General features: G+C 43.1%; 1 protein-coding gene and 1 pseudogene across 3 annotated transcripts in view; one reads left to right on the forward strand and one right to left on the reverse strand.

Moving 5' to 3' along the window:
- Nucleotides 1-23,719, forward strand: part of LOC126298001 (elongation of very long chain fatty acids protein AAEL008004) — a 282,289-nt gene that overhangs the window by 30,092 nt on the left and 228,478 nt on the right. The gene's annotated exons all lie outside the window — the stretch shown is intronic.
- Nucleotides 15,229-15,347, reverse strand: LOC126299805 (5S ribosomal RNA; annotated as a pseudogene).

The raw sequence follows: 23,719 nt of genomic DNA on the forward strand, positions 1-23,719 counted from the left end.
GCCATTTGAACCATTTTTGAACTAGAAAACCCGCAAGAACCATTGTCACGAGCAGTGTAGTTTCTAAAAAGAATGGCGGTACGTGTTGTTATAGGCTTGTTTATCCAGCGGGAGAAGGTACAAATCTGACCTGACCGACATTTACGGAAAGATGTCCAATAACTCCCAGAATTATTTTCTGTATTTGTGTCCACCAGTCCTGCAGTATTCTAGAAGGGACAACATTTACCGCTTCGACTGTTATTAATTTTATTTAATCCGCTCTGTCGTGACTTCCGTCTTGATGCACACTTCATTGTGAGCTGTTACCTGGAAATGGCATCTTTCTATCTTCTTTATCCTGGCATTTATCCCGTATCTTTTCTCAGTTGGCATGTGAATTATTGCATTCGACAATGTTGGTGGTAGAGGGTGGCCGGATGCCCTTCGCCCGCTGGTAGAGTTAGCGTTCTGGCCCAGACGAGCCAATCGGGACCAAACAACCGCTAGTGACGTCATTTGGGTGTGGTATGGAGCGGCAGGGGGTCAGCACACCGCGTCCGTTTGTTGTAGGCTTTCTTGACGTTCGAGCCGCTACTTCTGAATCAAGTAACTTCTCAGTTGGCATCACGAGCCTGAGCGCACCCCGTTCCAGTTCTTCCCACCATGGAACAATCCGTGGCTGTTCCAGGAATCGAACTCGAACTCGCATAGCAGTCAGAGACGATGACCACTGAAGTACAGAGGCCGTAGGAGGTACAAGTTTCTCCTTCTTACAAGAGGCATAATACGCTCTTCTCAGAAACCTCAACACTGAAATGCGATTTCTAAATGAGAAACGCGCTACGAAAACTTTCGTTCACGTTACATACTTTTAAAGGCTGTACAGTGGACTTACTAAATCAAGTTTTACACGACAACTCATGTCCGGAAATGTCATCCAACGATGCTACAGAGAGTCAAAGTTGTAGGCGCCGGCTCCTGTAAATGTATGTATAGATAGGGAGACTTCGTGATGATTATAAAAGCTATCAAGGACGGTGGAGACGGAAAAATGAATCAGTTTGAGGCAAGGGTCCCTATACCGGAAACGATCGAGTCGAAAGTTACAGGCGAAAATGATACCTGACAATGGAATACATGTTCTAGTATTGTTGTTGCTGAGGTTTCAGGGCTGTCAGCTTTCAGAAGTGTTAGCACGGACCAAGACAAGAAAAAATGTCTAGTTCACATGGACTCTAAAATGCATACCTGAGGAGCTATGAGCACTTGTTCATCTTCGTTAGTGTGAAACACGTCTTCTCTATTGAACAAGTGCTCATAGCTCTTAAAGTATGCATTTTAGAGCCCATGTTTACAGGACATTGTTTCTTGTTTCGGTCTATACTACCACCTCTGAAGCTGTTACCCTGAAACCTTTGCAACAACAGTATCAGCACATGTATTCCACTGTCAGAGGTATCAGAACGGTTTTCACTTATAACTTTCTACTCGTTCGTTTCCAGTACAGGGGTCCCTTCCTCAATTTGATATATTTATCTTTCTCCATCGTCCTTGAAAGTGTGTAACACCATCACCGAATCGCCCTGTATATACATACATTTACAGACGCTGGCCCCTGTAACTTTGACCGGACATGGGTTCCTATTCAAAATATTATGTACTTACTCCCCTCTACAAGTTCTACAAGTCTGTAACGGGAATTTACGAACACTCTGTATATAGAATGTAGGTGGAGCCACTCCTACCTCCAGTGTGCGATTGTGCGTTAGAGCGCGAATCACGTGCGTACCCAAACGTGCAGTACTTTTCACACCAATTTCGTTTGCTACACGGCGCTGCTGTTTTTAATGGCCAGCAGTGTTCACGCCGCCCTCTTGGCGCCGATTTTCCATACTGCGAGCAGGGCACTGCGCTCGAAGTGTAGCCTTATACTCGTAGAATAGCACCAACTCCCGTGATGTCATTCGTCGCCGGGCCATTTGCGTTCGCCAGCCGATAACGCGACCCAGCGTCCACGGCAGATGGCTGCACTCGCCTTCGGACACGGCCGACTACGTGTCATAATGTTTTGTTTATTTTCACTTCTGCACGAGCCTATTGTGCGTTCCGAACACTTTGCTTTGTGTACGGAATTCGCTATTTACAGGTCTGTTTGGTCCCGCGGCGAGTAAACATGCCGACAGCAGGCGTGCCGTGCGTGCTGCGGAAGTAGTGACTGCTTTCCTCAGCATAGTTCTCGTCCTTACAACGGCTTCCAGCGAGCAGCCGAGGAAAAAAGTTTAGGAATGGATGTCGGGATTCCTACTAAACTCTCGTGTAACAATAACAGGGACGATAGATGTCACTGCTACGTTATCTTTTTGTGAAACATCCACTTACATAAACAAATGTGGCTTTCACGCGACCGTTAAACTGAAACGTCGGCTGGTTTCTGCCTTCAAAGTCACGCATACAGTGTGTTCCAATAGTTTAGCTTGATAATTATACAAATTGTTGAGGATCCAAAACTGAGTATTCTGAAATGAGGAACGAATGATAATTACTGTGTCGTATGACAGAAACAGTGGCGAACATCTGTAGCGTGACACATCGTTTAAATATTTAGGAGTAATAGCATAGTCTGCCCCGCCTCCGTAGTCAAGGTTTGAGATTTTATTTCTTTTCTTTTTTCTCTTTCTTTTCTTTCTTTCCTTCCTTTTTTTTCTCTCTTTTCCATATTTATACGAGAACATGTATGATTTCCTTAGTGAAGAATGCCCGGTGGATGATATCGCTTAAACTAAAAAAAGGTGTATTTTGTGCCCTTTGAGTTATTTTCTTTTTAAAGAGTTTTGATTTCTCTCTCACATTTCAGCTATAAAAAAAAAATAAAGTAAAACAAAAAATGCGAAGACGTGCTTGGATACATGAGGCGGAATCGGCGAGGAACGCAGCCTCGGCGCGGAACGCATTCCATTATTTTTTTTTTATAGCGGAAGAAGCAGTTTATGCCAGTTGTTTGTATACCATAGAGCACTTACCCGCGTCAGTCAAAGTTCCCGAATTCGAGCCCCGATTAAAAAAAAAGAAAGAAAGAGGAAAAAATGTCGTTACCGCACACCTGTGTGGTGGTGCTCGATTCGCCGTTAGAATCCTAGTGGTAGATGAAATTTTCACCGTCAGTATTTATCCGGCTTGTGGAATATACATTGGTGTGACAAAAGTCATGGGATACCTCCTAATACCGTGTCGTACCTCCTTTTATCGGGCGCAGTACAGCAACTCCACGTGGCTTGGTCTGAACAAGCCGCCGGAAGTCCCCTGCACAAATATTGAGCCACGCCCATAAATGTTCGATGGGATTCATGTCGGCCGACTTGGGTGGCGAAATCATTCGCTCGAGTAGCCCAATATGTTGTCCAAACCAATCTCGAACAACTGTGGCCAGGTGACATGGCGCATCGTTGTTCATTAAAATTTCATCGTTATTTGGGAACATGTAGTTCATGAATAGCTGCAAATCGTCTCCAAGTAGCCGAGCATAACCATTTACAATGATCAGTTTATTAGGATCAGGTGACCTAATCCATCCCATGTAAACACAGGCCACACCATTATGTAGCCACCACCAGCTTCCACAGTACCTTGTTGACAACGTGAGTCCATGGCTTCGTTAGGTCTTTGCCACGTTCGAACCTATCATCAGCTCTTACCAACTGAAATCGGTACTTATCTAAGAGTACATTGGTTTTCTAGTCGGCTGGGTCCAACCGATACGGTCACGAGCCATGCACAGGTGCTGCAGGCGATACCGTGCTGTTGCCAAAGACACTCAAGTCGGTCTTCTGCTGCCATATCCCGTTAACGCCAAATTTCGCCGCACTGGTCTAACGTATACTTTCGTCGCACGTCGCACATTGATAGCTGCAGTTATTTCACGCAGTGTTGCTTGTCTGTTAACACTATCATCCCTACGTAAATACTGCTGCTCTCGGTTGTTAAGCGAAAGCCGTCGGCTACAGCGTTGTTCATGGTGAGAGGTAATGCCTATAACTTGGTGTTCTCGGCACACTCTTGACGCTGTGGATCTCGGAATATTGAAATCCCTAATGATTTCCCAAATGAAATGTCCCATGCGTCCAGTAGCGATTCTACGGTCATTTTTATATGTGCATATGACTATCCCGTTACTTTTTCCACCTGACTATATATGTAGATGATGTCATATCAACGAGCCTGTGTATTGATGCGTCATGCATAGCACTTAGAAATTACCAAATGTAAAGACTCAGTAGTAATATACAGCTTAAAATTCAGAATGATGCCTGTAGTGGCACTGGATGCTCGACCTTTTGGTTGTTGAGAACTCGCTGAACCTAGCACATGTAAAACAGTCATTGCACAGCATTACCGCACTGGACTCTTACTACATAGAGTAGTGTGAAACTCCCTGTTAATCTCAGACATGACCACCAGTTGCACCTAACATCTCGGAGGGCGAGGCGTAGCGGGTCCATCTGTGCACCCATGACGTTGAAAGAGACCTTTTGGAAACTCAGATACGTCGTAGACACATTATCGGCGATGGCTGCAATCATTTGGACTCATTTTGAGACGACACTGCGTGTCGTCCGTGGGCTTGGTGATAAAACGTTGTGCTTAGCACCGGCGACGCTTGTCTTCCTTCTGTTTTGCTACATCTACATACACTGGTGGGCGAACACGTTATGATCACTGCCCACCGCGAAAGTGAAGCCGACTAATGGCGTTGCGGTGACGCGATGCGGTTAGAAAAGTCTCTAGACGGAGAACAGCGAATGGGGAATCGTTATAGCGGAGATACGGACGGCAAACGGGGAAATCCACTGACATAAGCGGCTTTGACGAAGGGCATATTGTTATGTCCCCGCGCCTATGATCCAGCATCTAGTAAACAGCGAAGATGGTCGGCTATTCACGTGCCAGTGTCATGAGTATTGTGGAAATGTGTTGAAGGACGGTGGGAACACAGATAAGCGACAAGTTGTTGGACGTCTACACCGTATCATAGACCGCAGATGTCCGAGGATTTTCAGCTCTGTAAAGGAGGCAAAGTTTTTATCTGTGGCAGATCAGACGACAGGGTTCAGTGCTAATACAGGAACGAATGTATCGCAACACTGATCTCTTGTACATTGTAGAACATTCTGTGGATCACGTTAACATTGTTGTAGACCATGTGCGTCTTTTCAAGCTTGCCGTCACCCCTGAAAGAGAGGGCATCTTCCAGGAGAATAACTGGGTGCATCACGAGGCCAAAACCGTGCTACAGTGGTTTGAGGAGCATGATAGTGAACTCACATCGATCTCTTGGCTACAAAATTCTCCTTTTATGAATCTGTTGGAAGAAATCTGTGACACGACACAGCACCTGCTCCGTGCCAACCAACCACCAGCTCGTAATTGGCGAGAAGTACGTCACCTTCGTGTAGACACCTTGTGCCACATACCTCAAGAAACCTACCAAGGACTTGTCGAATCCTTGCCACGCGTAATAGCTGTTGTATTGGATTCCAAAGACGGACGAACGCGCTTCTAATCAGGTGATTATAATGTTTGGCTTATAACTATATATCAAAAACAGGTGGCTATAGGCGTCCGTCAACGTAATGGAACAGAGCCGTTGATGTTCACGAAATATATAAATGTCATGGCAGATATCTATAGCGCTACAAGACTATGCGCAACGACGTTGTTGTGTACAGAAAAAAAAATCATCGTGAGAAACTTATAATGAAATGCAAAAAAATGGCTCTGAGCACTATGGGACTCAACATCAGAGGTCATCAGTCCCCTAGAACTTAGAACCACGTAAACCTAATTAACTTAAGGACATCACACACATCCATGCCCGAGGCAGGATTCGAACCTGCGACCGCAGCGGTCGCGCGGTTCCAGACTGAAGCGCCTAGAACCGCTCGGCTACTTCGGCCGGCTAACGAAATGTAGAGAGACTTCGAGATGGTCGGTGCCAAGTAAAAAAGTTTGACATCTGACTCTAAACACAGATAAATGTAATAAAAGCATATAAACAGCCGATAAAATTCTATATCGATCGAATCCGCGATTGGCGGTCATTAGCCGGTACCAGTTATCCAGTTATCTAGGAAACTTCCTGGCAGGTTAAAACTTTGTGCCTGACCGAGACTCGAACTCGGGACCTTTGCCTTTCGCGGGCAAGTACTCTACCATCTCAGCTAACCAAGCACGACTCACGACCTGTCCTCACAGCTTCAATTCTGCCAGTACCTCGTCTCCTACCTTCCAAACTTCACAGAAGCTCTTCTGCGAACCTTGCAGAACTAGCACTCCTGGAAGGAAGGATATTGCGGAGACATGGCTTAGCCACAGCCTGGAGGATGTTTCCATAATGAGATTTTCACTCTGCAGCGGAGTGTGCGCTGATATGAAAGTTCCTGGCAGATTAAAACCGTCTGAGATACCCAAGCACGACTCACGACCCGTAGAGCACTTGCCCGCGAAAGGCAAAGGTCCCGAGTTCGAGCCTCGGTCCGGCACAAAGTTCTAATCTTCCAGGAAGTTTCATATCAGCGCACACTCCACTGCAGTGTGAAAATCTCATTCTGGAGGTATCTAGGAGCTTCCAGCCGGAGCCATTTCAGGTTGAACAACCATAGATACTGTCTGATGAATAGTATCCGGACACCTTTTAGTGGACATCGAGATAGGATGTGTCCTCATTTCGCCTATATTACGAGTTGAAATCTGCTGGCGATACTTTCAATTAGGTGTTTGAATGTTTGTGGAGGAATGGCAGCTCATTCATCCTCAACGGACGAAACCAGAGAAGATAGTGATGTTGGGCGCTAGTGTCTGGATCATAGTCGATGTAGAAACTCATTCCAGAGATGTTCCGTTGGGTTCAGGTCGAGATTTTCGGCAGGCCAGCCCATCTCGGGAATGAGAGTGTTCTCAAACCAATGCCCCACCGGTACTGCTTTATGACAGGGTACATTCTTATGCTGATACAATGATCTTTTCTGACCTGTTCCTCTACTGTATGCTGTAAAATGTATTCATATTCTTCCACAATTAGTGTTTCCTTAAGCACAATATGGGGACCACACACCATCCAAGAAAAATTCCAATCCTCCCCGCCTCCTTTTATACTGGCAGGTTCGCCCCTCATGACGTCTGGTGGTCAATTCCGAATTACATAGCGTTGTCTGGATATCTTTGATCAGACAGCGTAAATGTAGTCGTGGGTAAGGCAGATGCTAGACAGATTTATTGGAAAAGCGTAAGTCCTGTGCAAAAGAAGTCATTTACCAAACACTGGTTTGTGCAATTCGTGTGTACTTTTAGTCAGAACCCGTAGCAAGTTTGATTAGTGTTCTTGACGGGGAAAATTTCAAATAACAGCAGTACGATTCGTCTTAGGTTTGTTTACTCCACGGTAGACTATCACAGAAATGTTCAAAGTACTGCAGTGGGAGATATTTCAAGGAAAACATTGTGTAGAGTGGATACTCTTACACACAAAATTCCAAGTGCCTGAGTTCCATACCCAGTCAAGAAGCTTACGACTTCCTCCAACACACATCTCACGTAATGACCAATACCAATACCTTAAAATTAGAAGTATTATGGCTCGTACGAATGCAATACACTCTTTGAAATTCTGGAGGTAGCAGTGGTAAAATACAGGGAGTGAAAGTTATTTGCAACTTGTACAGAAACCAGACTGCAGTTCAAAGAATCGAAAGACATGAAGAAGAAGTAGTAGTTGAGAAGGGAGTAAGATAGGGCTATAGCGTCTCCCCAATGTTGTTCACTCTGTACATTGAGGAAGCAGTAAGGGAAACCAAGGAAAGATTTAGAAAGGACGTTACATCTCAAGGAGAAGAAATAAAAATTTCCCGGTTGTATTATAAGTCTGTCAAAGACAGCAAAGGACTTAGAAGAGCAGTTAAACAGAATGGATAGTGTCTTGAAATTATAAGATGAACATCAACAAAAGTAAAACAATGATAATGGAATGTAGTCAGATTAAATACGACGATACTGAGGGAATTAAATTAGGAAATGAGACATGGTCCTGTGCCTTACTACTTGATGGCCGAAATACGGAGTATATAAAATGCAGTAGCTAGACTAGCATTTCTGAAAAAGAAGAATTTATTAACAACAAATATGAATGTAAGTATTAACAAGTCTTTTCTGTTGGTGTTCATCTGGAGTGTACTTCGTACGGAAGTGAACCGTGCACGATAAGCAGTTCAGACAAGAAGGGAATAGAAATTTTTTGAAATGATCTGATACAGAAGAATGCTAAGGATTAGATAGGTAGATACGTAGAATTACTAACGAATAGTTACCGAATCTAGCTGTACAAAAGTAGGCATCGGCTGATAAGATACATCATGAGGCGTGAAGGAATCGTCAGTTTGAAAATGATGGGAAGTGGAGGAGGATAAAAATTGTAGAAGGCCACCTAGGCACGGTTACAGTAGGTCGGTTCAATTGGACGAAGTTTGCAGTAGTTATTCGGAGACGAAGAGGCTGGCAAAGGATAGACTAGCGTAGAGAGCTGCATCAAACCAATCTTCGGGCTGAATACTATAGAAATAATAATGGCTCATACAGATGACTGACCGCGGTCTTCCTTCTCGGAATGGAAGAACAAGGGAGAAAATGGTACCGTGTCTATATGAATCTCACGCCACACACCGAGCCATGGCTTGCCAATTACAGCAGTAGATGTAAATAAGAAGAGTATATTACTCGGCAAAGTCAATTGAAGATCTGACTGCGGTACCAGCACCGTTGTGTTTATGCTCGTGTACAAGGAGGGTTAGGCATTACAAGCGTATAAGTCTTAATACAAATTAAGCGCTTCCAGATACTACACGTCAATACGCCAATTAAACACTGACCAGCTCATTTGTGTAACAGCACTCGCCGCACAATACATCTGTGACTACATTTATTCACAGTGAAAGTGTATGATGCCACATTTCGTATGAATAAATCTCATCTTTATTTCTTATGCTTCATTTTTTTCATAAAAAACTTTCTTGAAACTATGTCGTGTCGTTCACAAACGGACGACTCGTTTATTCTGGCTCAGAGTTTCATTGCTAGTCTTCAAGTCCAGTTCTGTGCCACAAAATCTGTAAAATTTTCGTTAAGATGCTACTGCTTTACGCTGTTCAAAGGATCACAGAAATTGCAGCCTAATGACTCATTTATGCATATCGTCGATGGAATATGTATAGTGTGCACTTTGCTTCTTCTCGTTATTTGGCGTAACCGATCAAGGTGGCGCAGTGGACTCGCATTCGGAACGACATCCATTCGAATCGCCGTCCAGCCATCCAGATTAAAGTTTTCCGTTATTTTTCTAAATCGCTGAACGCGAACGGAATGTCAAACTCTAACCTTTCTTCCTCTCTTCCTTGACGTAGATACCTGAATCCAACTCCGTCCGGTATCGTGTCCCTCGTTCCGTATCTTGAACATCAGTGATTCAGTCAACTCCCAATAGTTTTGTTGCACGTTCCGTAGCATTCTCCTTCGGTACTTTACTCCTTTCTCCTTCAAGTCGACAATAAATTTAATAATGTTAACAATAAGTCAAGAGGACTACACATAAAAGCATTTCCGCAATAACGCTCCATGCTTGCACTGCGAGGTTAACAACGTGCACTAGGTTGAACTGGACCGTGGTTGTAGAGTACTCACCTGACCGAGTTAGTTCCGCTACGGGCTTCACTTTGTCTAGTAATAATTCTGAATTGCAACTGGGACCTCGCGTGCACCGACATTTTCCGTTTTGATGTTTCCCGTACTTCTCTTGGTGGCCTAGTGGTAAAGCGCCACACTACAGATGCAAAGGTTTCTATTTAGATCCATGACTAGCCCTATGATTTTCTCTCACTTCTGTCAATGTTTGTTACTGTGAAAACTGTCGAATTGCAACGTGGTTCGAATCCACGTTAGACTGTAGGCCTCCCAATAAATGGCTGGGTAAGTCAGTTCAAAGGTCAGGGGAATACAAGGATATAGTACCTCCAATAGGAAAGCACTGTGGTGTTAAAACGTACGTTCGGCTATACATCTTTACCTTTATCCACACGAATGTTCCCGCGTATACGGGACGTTGCAACACCTCAGCTTCCTTCTTCCCATCATTTTGATAGCTTTTCATATGCAAACCAGACTTTTCTCGCCGTTTATACGAGTCCGCGTGATTAATGCGACTGTTCTGTGCTAGCGAGGTCGTTGGGTGGTTTGATGTTAATAGAGACTCGACAACAAATTTTCCGCTTCCACGGGCGCCAGCATTTTTTCTCCTCGCGTGGTAGTACCTGCTTACGAAGTCAACAACAGCCAGTAAACACCTGCTCCAGAGTTTCCATGCAGCCCGTCAGACGTAATAACACCTGCAAGAGCACGCCTGACGCCGAAGGAAGCGAAACCTGGATAATCCCCGTTGGGCCAGGTTTTTAGCTTCCGCTGCAACTACGCGTCAGCCTTCAGTATATTTACTATATGTAGATACGTTATCTATTCCCAAACATCGGCTCTTGTATCATCGGCAGCAATATTGCTAGGGTATCGATCGTTCCGAGCCAATACAGTTTCTAAATAAACATTCCGCCTAACCAACGCGTAATGTTTTTCCCCTTCCTCTTTACGTAACCTTTTGCAAAATATATTTTAAAAACAGTTTTTTTTCGGGAAAAAGTATTACGTCTTCATTTACGAGAGTCTTGCAATAACGGCAGGCATAAACTGAACTTCATGCGTCTCTTCTTTTTTTTTTTTCAAACTCTTTGCATAGTGAGCTGAAACATCTGATTTTTATACTTTCTACAGTTTTCTTTAGAATTCCCACTTTCTGTTGGCAAAAATTTACCGGTTGTGACTTGAAATTCTATTCTGTGTTGTTAAAAGAAAGGCTAGCGTAGGAGAGATCGAAGATCAGCTCGTTCAGCGTAGAATAGTTTCGTCGCAGGAACTGTTCCGATATGCGGCATAAACGAAACAGGTAAACTAAACGGAAATTAATTATATCAGTTTGGGCAAGTTTCTTGTAGACGTTATTACGGGATGTACGGTTGAAAAAGGAGTTCCGCTAAGATCGCAATGAGATGCTATCGTTGGGTATTAACAGTAGATTCGAATAATGCCCTCACAAAAAATCGCTTTTATTTTTTAAAATATTGTTGTTGTAGCTGTTATGGTCTTCATTTCAAAAACTGGTTTGATGCATCTCATCCCGGTTCTCTATCCTGTGCGAGACTCTTCATCTGTGCATAACCACTAATCTTCAGCATTTTTCTGTAGCACCACATGTCAAAAGCTCGTGCTCTCCATTTGTGTGAAATGCTTACGGCCCACGTTTGCTTCACTTCCATAAAGGGATACACTACAGACAGATAGCTTCATAAAAGACATCCTAATACTGAAGTTTATATTCGGTGTTAACAAATTTCTCTTTTGCAGAACCATTTTTGTTGCTCTTGCCAGTGTGCACTTTTTATTCTCTCTGCATCGGCCATTGTCTTATTTTGCTGCCCAAAGAGGAAAACTAGTCTTCTACTTTTATTATCCAAATTGGTAACCTAAACCCCCAGCATCGTCTGCCTTAATTCACCCACGTTTCATTACCCTCGTTTTACATTTGTTTATATCCACTTTATAACCTCGTTTCAAGAAACTATCCGTTCCAGTCAACTGCTCTTCCAAATCCTTCGCCGTTTCTGACAAAATTACAGTGTGATCCGCTAATCTCAAAGTTCCTATGTCTTCTCCCTGAACTCCAGTTCTCTTTCAAACCTTGTCTTTGATTTCCTTGACTCCTTCCTCACTGTACAGGTTAAATAACATCTAGGGTAGGCACAAGCTTTTCGCAGTTCCTTCTCAACAACTCCTTACTTCTCTTGCCCTGCCACTCATATCACAGCAGTCTGGCTTCTGTATAAGTTGTACTCAAACGTTCGCTTCCTGTTTTTCAAAGCTGCTAAATTCAGAATTTCAAGAAAGGGTATTCCAGTCAACACTATCAATGCTCTCTATAAATCTACAAATGCTGTAAACGTAGTTTTGGCATTCTTGTACGTATATTCCAAGATAAGTCATAGGGTCAGCATTGCCTCACATGTGCCCACATTTCCCTGGAACGCAAGCTGTTTTGCCCAGAGGTCTTTCTCTACTAGTCGTTCCATTTTTCTATAAATTAGTCGTGACAGTATTTTGAAACCATGAATTATGCAACTGTTGGTTCTGTACTGTTCACATCTGTAAGCATCGGACTTCTATGGAACTAGAATTATTGCAGTCTTGCTGAACCCTAAGGGTATTTCGCATGCGCCATACATCTTGCATACCAGGTGGAACAGTTTTGTCGTTATTAGTTCTCCCAATAACGTCACATTTTCGCACTTGTGAACCATCTTCTCGTACAATGCAATGCTTAGAGCTGTACTGAGCAGCCGGCCGCGGTGGTCTAGTGGTTCTAGGCGCGCAGTCTGGAACCGCGGGACTGCTACGGTCGCAGGTTCGAATCCTGCTTCGGGCATGGATGTGTGTGATGTCCTTAGGTTTGTTAGGTTTAAGTAGTTCTAAGTTCTAGGGGACTGATGACCACAGATGTTAAGTCCCATAGCGCTCAGAGCCATTTTTTTGTACTTAGCAAGACCAGACGCGTCTGGAATAACGACGGTAGGTCTGCTACACTGCTCTGCCTGTATGTGCTTCACAGACAGTTTTCTACTTTCTTTTAGCCAAATGATAGGTTGGTTTCCTATTTACACCTCAGGTAGATACTACAGACAGTGTAACTATGAAAACACGTGCAGTAAATTTCACTATTAAGACAGACAGCGTAGGTAACTTCACCACTCAACTGGTTCAAGAAGATGTGGTGCTCAGAAGGAAATCTATAAACAGAATCAGGTGTCTAAGTACAGTCAAAGAAATGCAAGGACAATGTTAGAAATGATGCATGAATACGAATCTGTACGTATTTGTGTGTAGCTGTTGTACACACGTGAAATTCCTTTTTTTAGGAAAAAACTGATCCTGTGGCAAATTTTGCAAGTCTGCTGTTTAATTTCACTAGTTTAGATCTAAAAGCAGTTCAAAAAATGTATGACACAGCGCAAGTAAACTGTTCTGAAAGAAGAACGAAAAACAATTTAAGCTGTTTAAAAAATAAATGATCCTGTGGATACAGGAGATCGCTGCTTAAAAAATATGTCACTGTCGATACAAAATGATCACCGCTAAGTTCGGTCTTTTTTATTGTCACATTATCATTATTATTAATTCCTTGTTCAAGGTGAGCGATTTGAAGGCTATACTGATAATGGTTAAGCTATACGTCAACATCTGTAAAACTTTGAAATTCTTGTGTTTCTGTTCAGTAAATGATCAGTTAAAAACAATTTGATCTAGCGGGTAGAGCACTAGTCTCCGTCCCTGCAGGTCCCGGGTTCGAATCTAGATAGTGGTTTTTACGCATTTGCGTAGAGCACCGTGCAACAGTGGAGATTGATGACTCTATTTAGACACGTAGGATTCAGCGTTAAAAATATCGTTTTGTTGCATGTGCTAAAATTTGCATTGTACGTTTCCGCTAATCAGTACCTAATGTCTGCTAATACACTCCGAAATCCAACGTGCGCTGTGTGGCAGAGAGTGCATGGTGCAGGAGCGTCATTTTCTCCCTTCTTGCCCCATCCGAGGAAAGAAAGATTGTCTGTACCCTCTGGTAGGTTCCCGAAATTCTCTGTTTTTAGCATCGTGGTCATTACGTAAGAGGTAGTTTGGAGGAAGTAATATGTTTGACATTTTTTAGAACGTAGGCTTTCGGAATTTTGTTAGGAAAGTTTTCTTCGATGCACAGCTTGTTTCTCGCAACGTCTCAAGCTGCAATTTCGACGTCGTCGTCTCACTTTTAAGGATGAGGTTACTGCCTGTTCCGAATTCGCGAGCAAAATTATTCCCATCTTTTCCGAGGTCTTCCAATATCTCTTTCCCCATTCTGCTAGTAGTTCATTATATTCTGCAGAGTTCTATTACCTAGACTTCTCATGAGGTGTTGTTTCCAATTCCACGTTACTTTTCAGTTTTTTTATTCATGTTGACGATGTTTGATTCTCTTCTGACATCTTCATTATTAATCACTTCTCTTCTTATGCAGTTCTTTGTCCTCCTCACCCCTACCTTGTGAATTTATGTTCTTGTTTCTTTTTGTGATAATCCAGCTTTCACTTCCACAGGATAAGACACGTGCCGCCACCACTTATAGAATTTCTCTCCTTGCACTTTATGGCCCAATGTTTTGGCAATTGTTCCACAGACAGTTTAAAATTAGTGTATTTTATTTTCAATACGTGAATCAAAATCAGAACTAACATTGCAGCCTGAGTAAGAGATTCCAGAGACTTGTTCTAAAACTGAATTATCTAAAACTATTTTTCGTCTGACTCGATATTTTCCTCGGAATGTCGTTATTTTCGTTTTTTCTACTATAAATTTTTCACTTGTATTCCTTGCATATTTCATTCAGCTGGTATACTGATCCTTGAAAGTCATCTTCAGTCTTTTGAGTAATAACGATACAATCTGCAAACAGAAGCATATTCAAGTGCTCATCATTTGCTATCTTAATTCCTTTGTTTAGTTTACATTTCTGTTTAAGAGAATGAAGTCAGTGTAAATATCATAAAGAGTAGGCGACAGTCCACACTCTCGTCTCACACCTAGGATAATAACTGTTTGTTCAAGCTGAATATGTTGAGTATTTCTGTGACAATCCTACGCTGACCAAAAATACAGTGACGAATCGTCCAGCGATCTCTTGGGGGCTCAGTGGTAAATTAAGCCGTATTGCGTGAAATGTCCCTTGATAGAGAAGCTTGCGCACAAGTTCATTTGCAGATACCAAAGCGAAAAGTAGAAGTGATCCATGTAAAAGTTTGCAATTCTGAACAGGGCAGCGGAAGCAACGGTATGCGTTGCGCATTTAATCAACCCTACCTAACTAACTAACTCCTTCCGAACAGGCCATGAAGGCCCAAAGGTAGCGACCGGCCGCCGTGTCATCCTCAGCCCATAGGCGTCACTGGATGCGGCTATGGAGGGGCATGTGGTCAGCACACGGCTCTCCCGGACGTCAGCTTCCGAGACCGGAGCCGCTACTTCTCAATCAAGTAGCTCCTTAGTTTGCCTTACAAGGGCTGAGTGCACCCCGCTTGCCAACAGCACTCGCGCAGTTCGGATGGTCACCCATCCAGGTGCTAGACCAGCCCGACAGTGCTTAACTTCGGTGATCTGACTGGAACCGGTGTTTCCACTGCGGCAAGGCCGTCGGCATTTAACCCACCCTTACTACACCCTATACCGAGAAGGAAAAAACAAGTTACATTTGGCGTCCCGGTCAAATGGCTACTAGGCGATTACGGTAAAATCTCCATCCCTACAGAACTGTGTAATGTATCTCACGGCGCAGAATCAAAGTATAAGAAGACATAAACATTACAGCAGATGGCGACAAACTTTCTAACAACTGCAGTTTCTACACAGTAATAGTCTCAAACGTCTACTCTGTCCATCCGAAGGGGCCTCCTAAGGGCAAACGGTACCGCCCGAAAGCCGTGTCGTCCTGAGCCGATAGACGTCACTGGATCCGAGTATGAAGGGGCATGTGCTCAGCACACGACTCTCACGGCCGTCATCGGTTTTCATGACCAGAGCCTCTACTTCTGAATCAAGTAGCTCCTCAGTTGGCCTCACAAGGGCTGAGTGCACCCGGCTTACAGACAGCGCTCAGCAACCAGGGCGGTCACCCATCCTCTTGGTAGCCAAACGCAACAGCGCTTAACTGCGGTGATCTGACGGGAACCGGTGTTACTACTGCGGCAAGGCCATTGGTTGAACTTCAGAGGTGAAACAGTGTATGGTGTTACGACTTTTACTGCTGATTTCACGTTGGAGCTAAAAGTGAAGAAATGTATTGATTAGTTTAAACATGCCGTAAGACATGCGTAGATGGAACGGAATGGCCAGCTTTTTATTTGCCTTAACTTGTACGTTTGCTTGTCATCCAGCTGGACTAGACTGAGCAGTCTTATTATGGGACGAGGTTTTGGGTATATGCATGTTCCGGTATATTTTAACTCTAGGTTGAGATATTACAAGAAACTCGAGCCTTCAGTCGTCAAATCATTGAAGAGAGGTGAGCAATGGAGTGCTGTTGTCTAAGAGAGGTTTCTTAAGATTACAGATATTTCTACTTTACTAAAAGTAATTTTCAAAGAAAAATATAAAATACAATAAAAATTACTTTTTCACTTACTTCCCGTTATTATCTTAAATAATCGCCAAATAGACACTATTTTAAGTTAGGAAACTCTTCATTTATGCAGAATGTTAAGCTTCAGCTTATTTAACAGCCATAATGCACTTTTACAAAAGCTGTTACGGCAGGAAGAAAGAAGATTGGTTTCTATGTGGGAGAGGGCTTCCATAAAAAACAACAAATTTAGTCTCGAAGTGAAAGTTATTAGCTAAGCGAAATATTTTCACAATCACCGGTATAGCGTACGAGACGATGATTGTTTGTGTTAGCATGACAATACACCCAGTAATAAGAGAGCATCTGTGAGGCAATAGCTTGTGGATGATAACATTCTTGAAATGGGCTGACCTACACAGAGTCCCTATCTGAGCCCAATGGAACAACTTTTGGGGCCGGCCAGTGTGACCGAGCGGTTCTAGGCGCTTCAGTCTGGAACCGCGCGACCGTTGTTCCCCTGCACTACGCAGCACGCATTGCTGTAAAATGTGTTCATATCCTTCCGAAATTAGCATTGTCTTAAGCGAAATAATGGGCCCACACCCAATCGCGAAAAACACCACATACCATAACACTACGTCCTCCTTTCTTCACTTTTCACGCTACACGTGATGGCAGGTAACGTTGTCCAGGCATTCACTAAACTCAGACCTTTCCATAGGGCTGCCCCAGGTTATACCATGATTAATCACTCGTTTTCAGTCATTCACTGTCCAGCGTGGCTAATAAGAAGCTGTTGGACCAATGTACCCCTTTCTTTTTAACCCGCTACGCACTTGCATAAGGTTTGCCTGTTCTCCCTTGCTGCGATTGTTCCTTCGCGTTCCTATTTCATAATCATACCACCAACAGTCAAATTGGGCAGCTTTAGAAAAGTTAAAAACATGGTTTAAATGGCTCTGAGCGCTATGGGACCTAACTGCTGACGTCATCAGTCCCCTAGAACGTAGAACTACTTAAACCTAACCAACCTAAGGACAACACACACATCCATGCCTGAGGCAGGATTCGAACCTGCGACCGTAGCGGTCGCGCGGCTCCAGGCTGTAGCGCCTAGAACCGCTCGGCCACTCTAACCGGCCTTTAGAAAAGTTAAGTTGCCTCAGATGTGTTTGTCATTCTGGTGGTATCCAGTGACTATTCTGTGTCCGAAGTTACTGACCCTTCCTGGCCTGCCTATTCTGCTGTTAATGTTTCTCTACTGACAACACAACAATCCCCACCCCGCTTTATACTGCTTCTTGTGACATCTGTTGGGCACTTCCGCATTACACAAGGTTGTATTGATACTTTTGATCTGATAGTGTATTTACACGCACTGCATTACGTTTACTAAAGTTGCAATTCAGCTGTAATTCTTTGCACCAGACTGATTATCTGTAAGCCTCTTTGCATTTCAGAACAATTTCAAAGGATGTCACCTCCCTGTAAAGATTCGTCATTTGTGAATATGCATATGTGTCACGAACATTGTAGGCCCTACTAGGCTACCTTGAGGTACACCGGACAGTTCCTTTGCTCTATACGAATCTCTCTTTCTCGGTGTTTGTCCCGTCGGACCGGGTCCGCTGTTTTCATAATTTGAAACTTTTTTTAAAAGATTTTAAGATACATGTCTGCAGTCCTCGCACACGTTGAAAACACCGCACCACAGTAACATAGCACGCTGACGCTGCTAGAGGAACCAGAACTAAACGGCTTAGCCCATTGATAAAGTAGGTTGCCGAGCGGTAATTTGTTTTCGGTAGAAGCGGAAGTGTCGGGCCAGCCAAAGTGACTTTACAGCCGCCATTGCTGCCGCCGCTGCTGCAGCCGTCGCCGCCTTAGCTGACAGCAGAAACATTTCCGCTGCAGCTGGAAACCAATCGCCGCACGATAATTCAGTTTATGTTTTGAACCCTCTAGCGACGTGCTTCGGTACTGTGGTGCGAAGATTTCAGTGTGTACCAGATGAATCGTCGGTTTTAAAGTCTGCTGACAGTACAATGATACGACAGTTCCAAGCGTGTTGCTGCGAGGGTCTCTCATATACATGACGTTATCGCACTGGTGATGGATGGTGGTGGCGATGGAATTTACATAGTCCTCAATAACTTGTGACGTACAAATCTAAATTAGTAAGCGACTACCCCGAAATCCGGAACCACTCGCAGGTTACCTATCTAACAGCTTCCAAGAGTAACAAAAATTTAATTATGTCGCGTAGTCATTGAACGAATTTAAGATGCTATCATAATCTACTCATTAACTGATAGCTAAACTTATGTTAAAAGCTTGGCACGATAAGACAATAATTACAGTTAGAAACTGTGTGTTTGTCTTGAGGCAAAGTAACTGACGACGCACAAATACCTGGACTCTATTCATCTAGTGATTGAGAATGATAGCACTGAGCTATTACAACAAACTTTACACATAAATTCAAACTTTTATGAACCTTTTTCTCACTAACATCCACCCCTCCCCCCCTCACACACACAAAATAATGAAACACAAGTATATCGCTTACAACATTTTCGCTGCTCATGCAGCAAAGCTTCAGCAGCGCAGATGACATTTTAATTTGTTACTTCTTTACTGCTAACTCTATTCGCAACACACTTTGCAGACAGTATCTACATATATCTCTGAATGTACATGCGAAAGTGTGTCATCGTACGACCCATAGATCTTGAGACATGACGTCATAAACACTGAGCTTCGTGAAAAATTAGCTTTTGCTTAGAATGGAGCGCAAATTACCCAATATCCAGTGTTTGATACTGAGAGATCTTAGAGCCTTCAACAAACTTTAAACCATAATTTTAAACGTTTCCCAAAGTTTTTCTCGCTTACACGCTTAAAGTGAAATATCTAACACATTTGTAAAGTAATCAGACGTCTAAAGCTGTTTTATACATGGGAATTTGGTTCTTTGCGGAATTTAGGGCGTACTGGTTGTTGCTAAAACTGTGAATCCCAGATTTACATGAAATAATCGCTAGTATTGGAGGTTTGTATAAACACGACTTGTCCTATTTGAATTTCATAAAATTTATTGCACCATTATCTAGTTTTCGAGACACTGCATGCTTATCATCAAATGGAGGTGCCACAGATACATTATTTTCTGTACCATGTGTCGCGCTGGCGGAAATAACGGAAATTTAGGCATTAGTTATCAAAACGCTTACGAAACGAAAAGATCGTTATGTCCTGTGATTCTTACATAGCACTGCCTCGTGGTATCCTTGACGAATTAATTCCAGTAATGTACATTTTAGCCAGGTTAAACACACGGACACACACACACACACACACACACACACACACACACACACACACACACACACACACACACACACACAATTTACGCATATTTGGTTTCACAACAAATAAACACTGAATGGTAGTACAAAACAGTATGAAAATGCTTGATTTCACACTTTGCCACATCAGGGTCCTTGACAGGAGAGGCATTACATTATAGAATAAAATATTTACAAGCATAGATAACGGACGTAAGTGAATATTGCAACGTGCAATTGTCTCAATACGTTGTCAATATACGTGTGCTATCGATTAAAGATAGCCGGCCAGAGTGGCCGAGCGGTTCTAGGCGCTTCAGTCTGCAATCTCGCGACCGCTACGGTCGCAGGCTCGTATCCTACCTCGGGCATGGATGTGTGTGATGTCCTTAGGTTAGTTAGGTTTAAGTAGTTCTAAGTTCTAGGGGACTGATGACCTCAGATGTGAAGTCCCATAGTGCTCAGAGCCATTTGAACCATTTTTTGATTAAAGATAAAGAGATTGCAGTATTTACTACACACAGTAATTAAAGATTGAATGAGTTACTAACATATGTGAGAGACGTATCCCGTCAGTCCAAAAAAATTTCGAGACTGTATTAACCAAAAAAAGCAGATAAACATGAAGAAGGTGAAGTCTTCCAGAAAAGATGGTGGTTTTTATGCTTAATGCATAGCAAACTTATAGTCTCCCATCACTTGGGTGCAACGCACATGATTTTCATGCAACAGTGTAAAACTGACACAAAAGTCCATCTTTAGGATGTAGTTCAACTCGCACGTTACATTGGTTTGGATAAGTGTTGACTCTACATGTGAATTTCGGCATTTTGTCATTTTGTGGTAGGTATAGGGAGGTATTGTCAGCCTTTTGCCTTTCGATCAAGGCGCGTTAAGCGCCCACGCGTCCTTGTTTTTGTTGAGGAGTCAAGTTGTTCGGGACAAACTTTGCACCCACTTTTACCAAGCGGTATAGCGCATTGGTTTGCACACTGGACTCGCATTACGGAGGAGGACGGTTCAAATCCGCGTCCGGCCATCTCGATTTAGTTTTACCAGTATTTCCCTAAATAGCTCAAGTCAAATGCCGGGGTGGTTCCTTCGAATGGGCACGGCCGCTTTCCTTCTCCATCCCTCCCTACTCCAAGCTTGTGCTCCGTCTATAATGACCTCGTCGTCGACGGGACGTTAAACTCTAATCTCCTCCTTCTCCCCCTCTGCACACTTTTCTCTTCATCAAAAAACTCTGGAGAATATCTTGAACACTTGATTCAGAAATGTTGCTCCATTGCGATTTGTGACACAACAATGTTGACACGCTATGGTTGCACGTCCAGTGCTTAACACTGCCCGCTCACAACTGCCTGGTAGAAAGCACTTCGTGATTTTTACAGTTGTTAGTTAAAGCTGCTACCACAGTTACTGCACTAATCTCGCTTATCGCTTGGAATAAAATCTGTGTCGGTACTTTTTGATGGACGCTATAGATGAACATGATAAGCTGTACGTGTGTATATGAATTGAGCTTATGTTTATGTAACCATGTCAGTACAAAATAATAAATAATGGAACAGTTACACGTAAACTAAAATAGTGAAACAGTTGTTTTATGAATAAAAGAATGGAAGTTTTACAAACATACATGGCAGACAAAAATTAACATGGGAAGCTGTAGGTGTGTACATGGGTTGAATTTCTGGTTGTATGTTTGTAGAGCAACAAATTATGCAGGAGGATGACTACTGTCATTTCCGAGGTGTTTTGGTGCTAGGGCATACTGAAAATTGTGGAAGATTTCTCTGCCGATTCAAACGAAGTTTTTTTAGATTGTGAATGTAAATCTCTGACCGTTCACAGAGACTCACCTATGACCCTTTGTCTCAAATTCAAAAAGCGACTTGTTGCACATTACACATAATCAGTAATGAATTTCGTCACTAACAAAGGATATGGTAACTCAAAAAACCTCCTTTTGCGACCATGATAAAAAGTAAATTAAATCTTCCTCTACCATACAACATCAGGAAAATTTGTAATTTCAACCTGAAAACTCCTGGAAATCTCAGGGAAATCTTTTGATGGATCAAAATCTCTATCCAATTTTGTAAAGCAAAAATGGTTCAAATGGCTCTGAGCACTATGGGACTCAACTGCTGTGGTCATCAGTCCCCTAGAACTGAGAACTACTTAAAGCTAACTAACCTAAGGACATCACGCACATCCATGCCCGAGGTTTTGCAAAGCAATAGATTCTTGGGCATGAGTGATAAATGTTACGATAATGGGGCTGCGGACCGGCAAAGCGTTGCGGTTGAATGGGCCGCGGTTGAATGGGCCGCTGCCAGCTCCCCAGGCAGGTGGCTGTGGGGCTGGCGCGTCAGCATTGTTTAGGCTCGCGCGTCGCGATCCGACGAATGGTTGGGCAAGCGTAGCCGGGCCAGTGGGCGTGATGCAAGGCCCCCCTTGTCGCAACGGAACTCGGCACGGACAAGGTAATGCGCGCGTGTCTCGATTCTTTATCACACCGCGCAATGCCAACACTGCCACGGCACCTCGCCCGTACCGCGACAACTAATCGGTACCGCAGTTGCAACATTATGGTGGAAATGCCTTCTTACCTTGACCCAGTGGAGTGCCCACTGATCGTGTCTTACGTATTGTTGGCTGGCTGACCCTGAGGGGTAAATGGGTTCCCTCGCCTAATTCCGAGTGGCGATTTGTCTGAAAAAAGAGGAATTCTCGGGGAAATCGGATTTACCTGAAAAATCATGGCTCTCTGACAATTCTGAAAGACTCTGGGAAATTCTTAAGAGATTATTGGAAGAGCTGGACTGTTCGTTGACGCAAGGAGATGTAATCATTCGTTTCGTTACAAATCACTCTGAGATTCTGCTTCGGAAGAATCGGATGTGGAGCTACGTAAGGAAAGGTGTAAAATTTCACTTAATTGTTGTAATGTTTGTTGCTATCTCCGGTGCCTCGCCGACATCTGGTTTCTTCGTGATTGTCCATGGATTCCTGGACTCCAGGTCCGTTCCTCCGTATTATCATGATAGCGAGTCTGATAGAACATAACGTGCGCGTGAGAATTCGTCACGAGGCTGTAAATTCGTTAATCGCACAAAAGAAAATTTGACTTTTTAACTCTAAAAAAATAAAGGTACGGATCAATATTTGAACACGCATCGGTTCTTTTTTATCAGTTTCAGTGAGAAATAGTACATCTCAGTGTAACGCTTCTAGTTACCAATTGCCACAGTATGAAGAGCGTCCGGTTTGAAACACAATGTAACACGAAATGTACTGATACCACCTTCTATTGACAACAGCTCGAAGCACTTTCCTGATGATTTCTTGCACACCTGAAGTCGCACAATGACATCGCTTCGCACGGAATGAGGACGACGAATGCGACCATGGAATATCCATTTTAACTTTATATGGAATAACTGTGATACAAAGTATTTTGACTGAACCTTATTTCTTGAACAGTAAAACAATCATCAGTTTCATATATATGTTTCTTTCAATCCTAGCTGATCTTAGAATAGGTACAATCACTAATAAGAACACAGCAATTCAAAAAATTTAATTTGCGGCAGTGAGAACTAATAAAGATAGATTTCCTCCCAAATATAACAAAAACTCGGTCAGGATAATTTGGAATTACTAATTGGAACGATCTGAAAATCTGACGGAATTGTCGTGCAACAAACTTTCCATCCTGTAATTGAAAATGTTTTCTTTTCTTCGCGGATAATGTTACCTTTTGTTAATGTTGTTTAAAATGGTTCAAATGGCTCTGAGCACTATGGGACTCAACTGCTGTGGTCATTAGTCCCCTAGAACTTAGAACTACTTAAACCTAACTAACCTAAGGACATCACACATATCCATGCCCGAGGCAGGATTCGAACCTGCGACCGTAGCAGTCGCACGGTTCCGGACTGCGCGCCTAGAACCGCGAGACCACCGCGGCCGGCAACGTTGTTTAAATTTCACAGCATGTTTGGGCTACTGTCATTTTCATATTCTGTAATTAAGAACGAAAAATGGGAACATTATTTATACATTGCTTTAACAATTTAGCACAAGTACTCTC

The sequence above is a fragment of the Schistocerca gregaria genome, chromosome X, assembly GCF_023897955.1.
Source record: "Schistocerca gregaria isolate iqSchGreg1 chromosome X, iqSchGreg1.2, whole genome shotgun sequence".
In the NCBI taxonomy this organism is placed as follows: domain Eukaryota; kingdom Metazoa; phylum Arthropoda; class Insecta; order Orthoptera; family Acrididae; genus Schistocerca; species Schistocerca gregaria.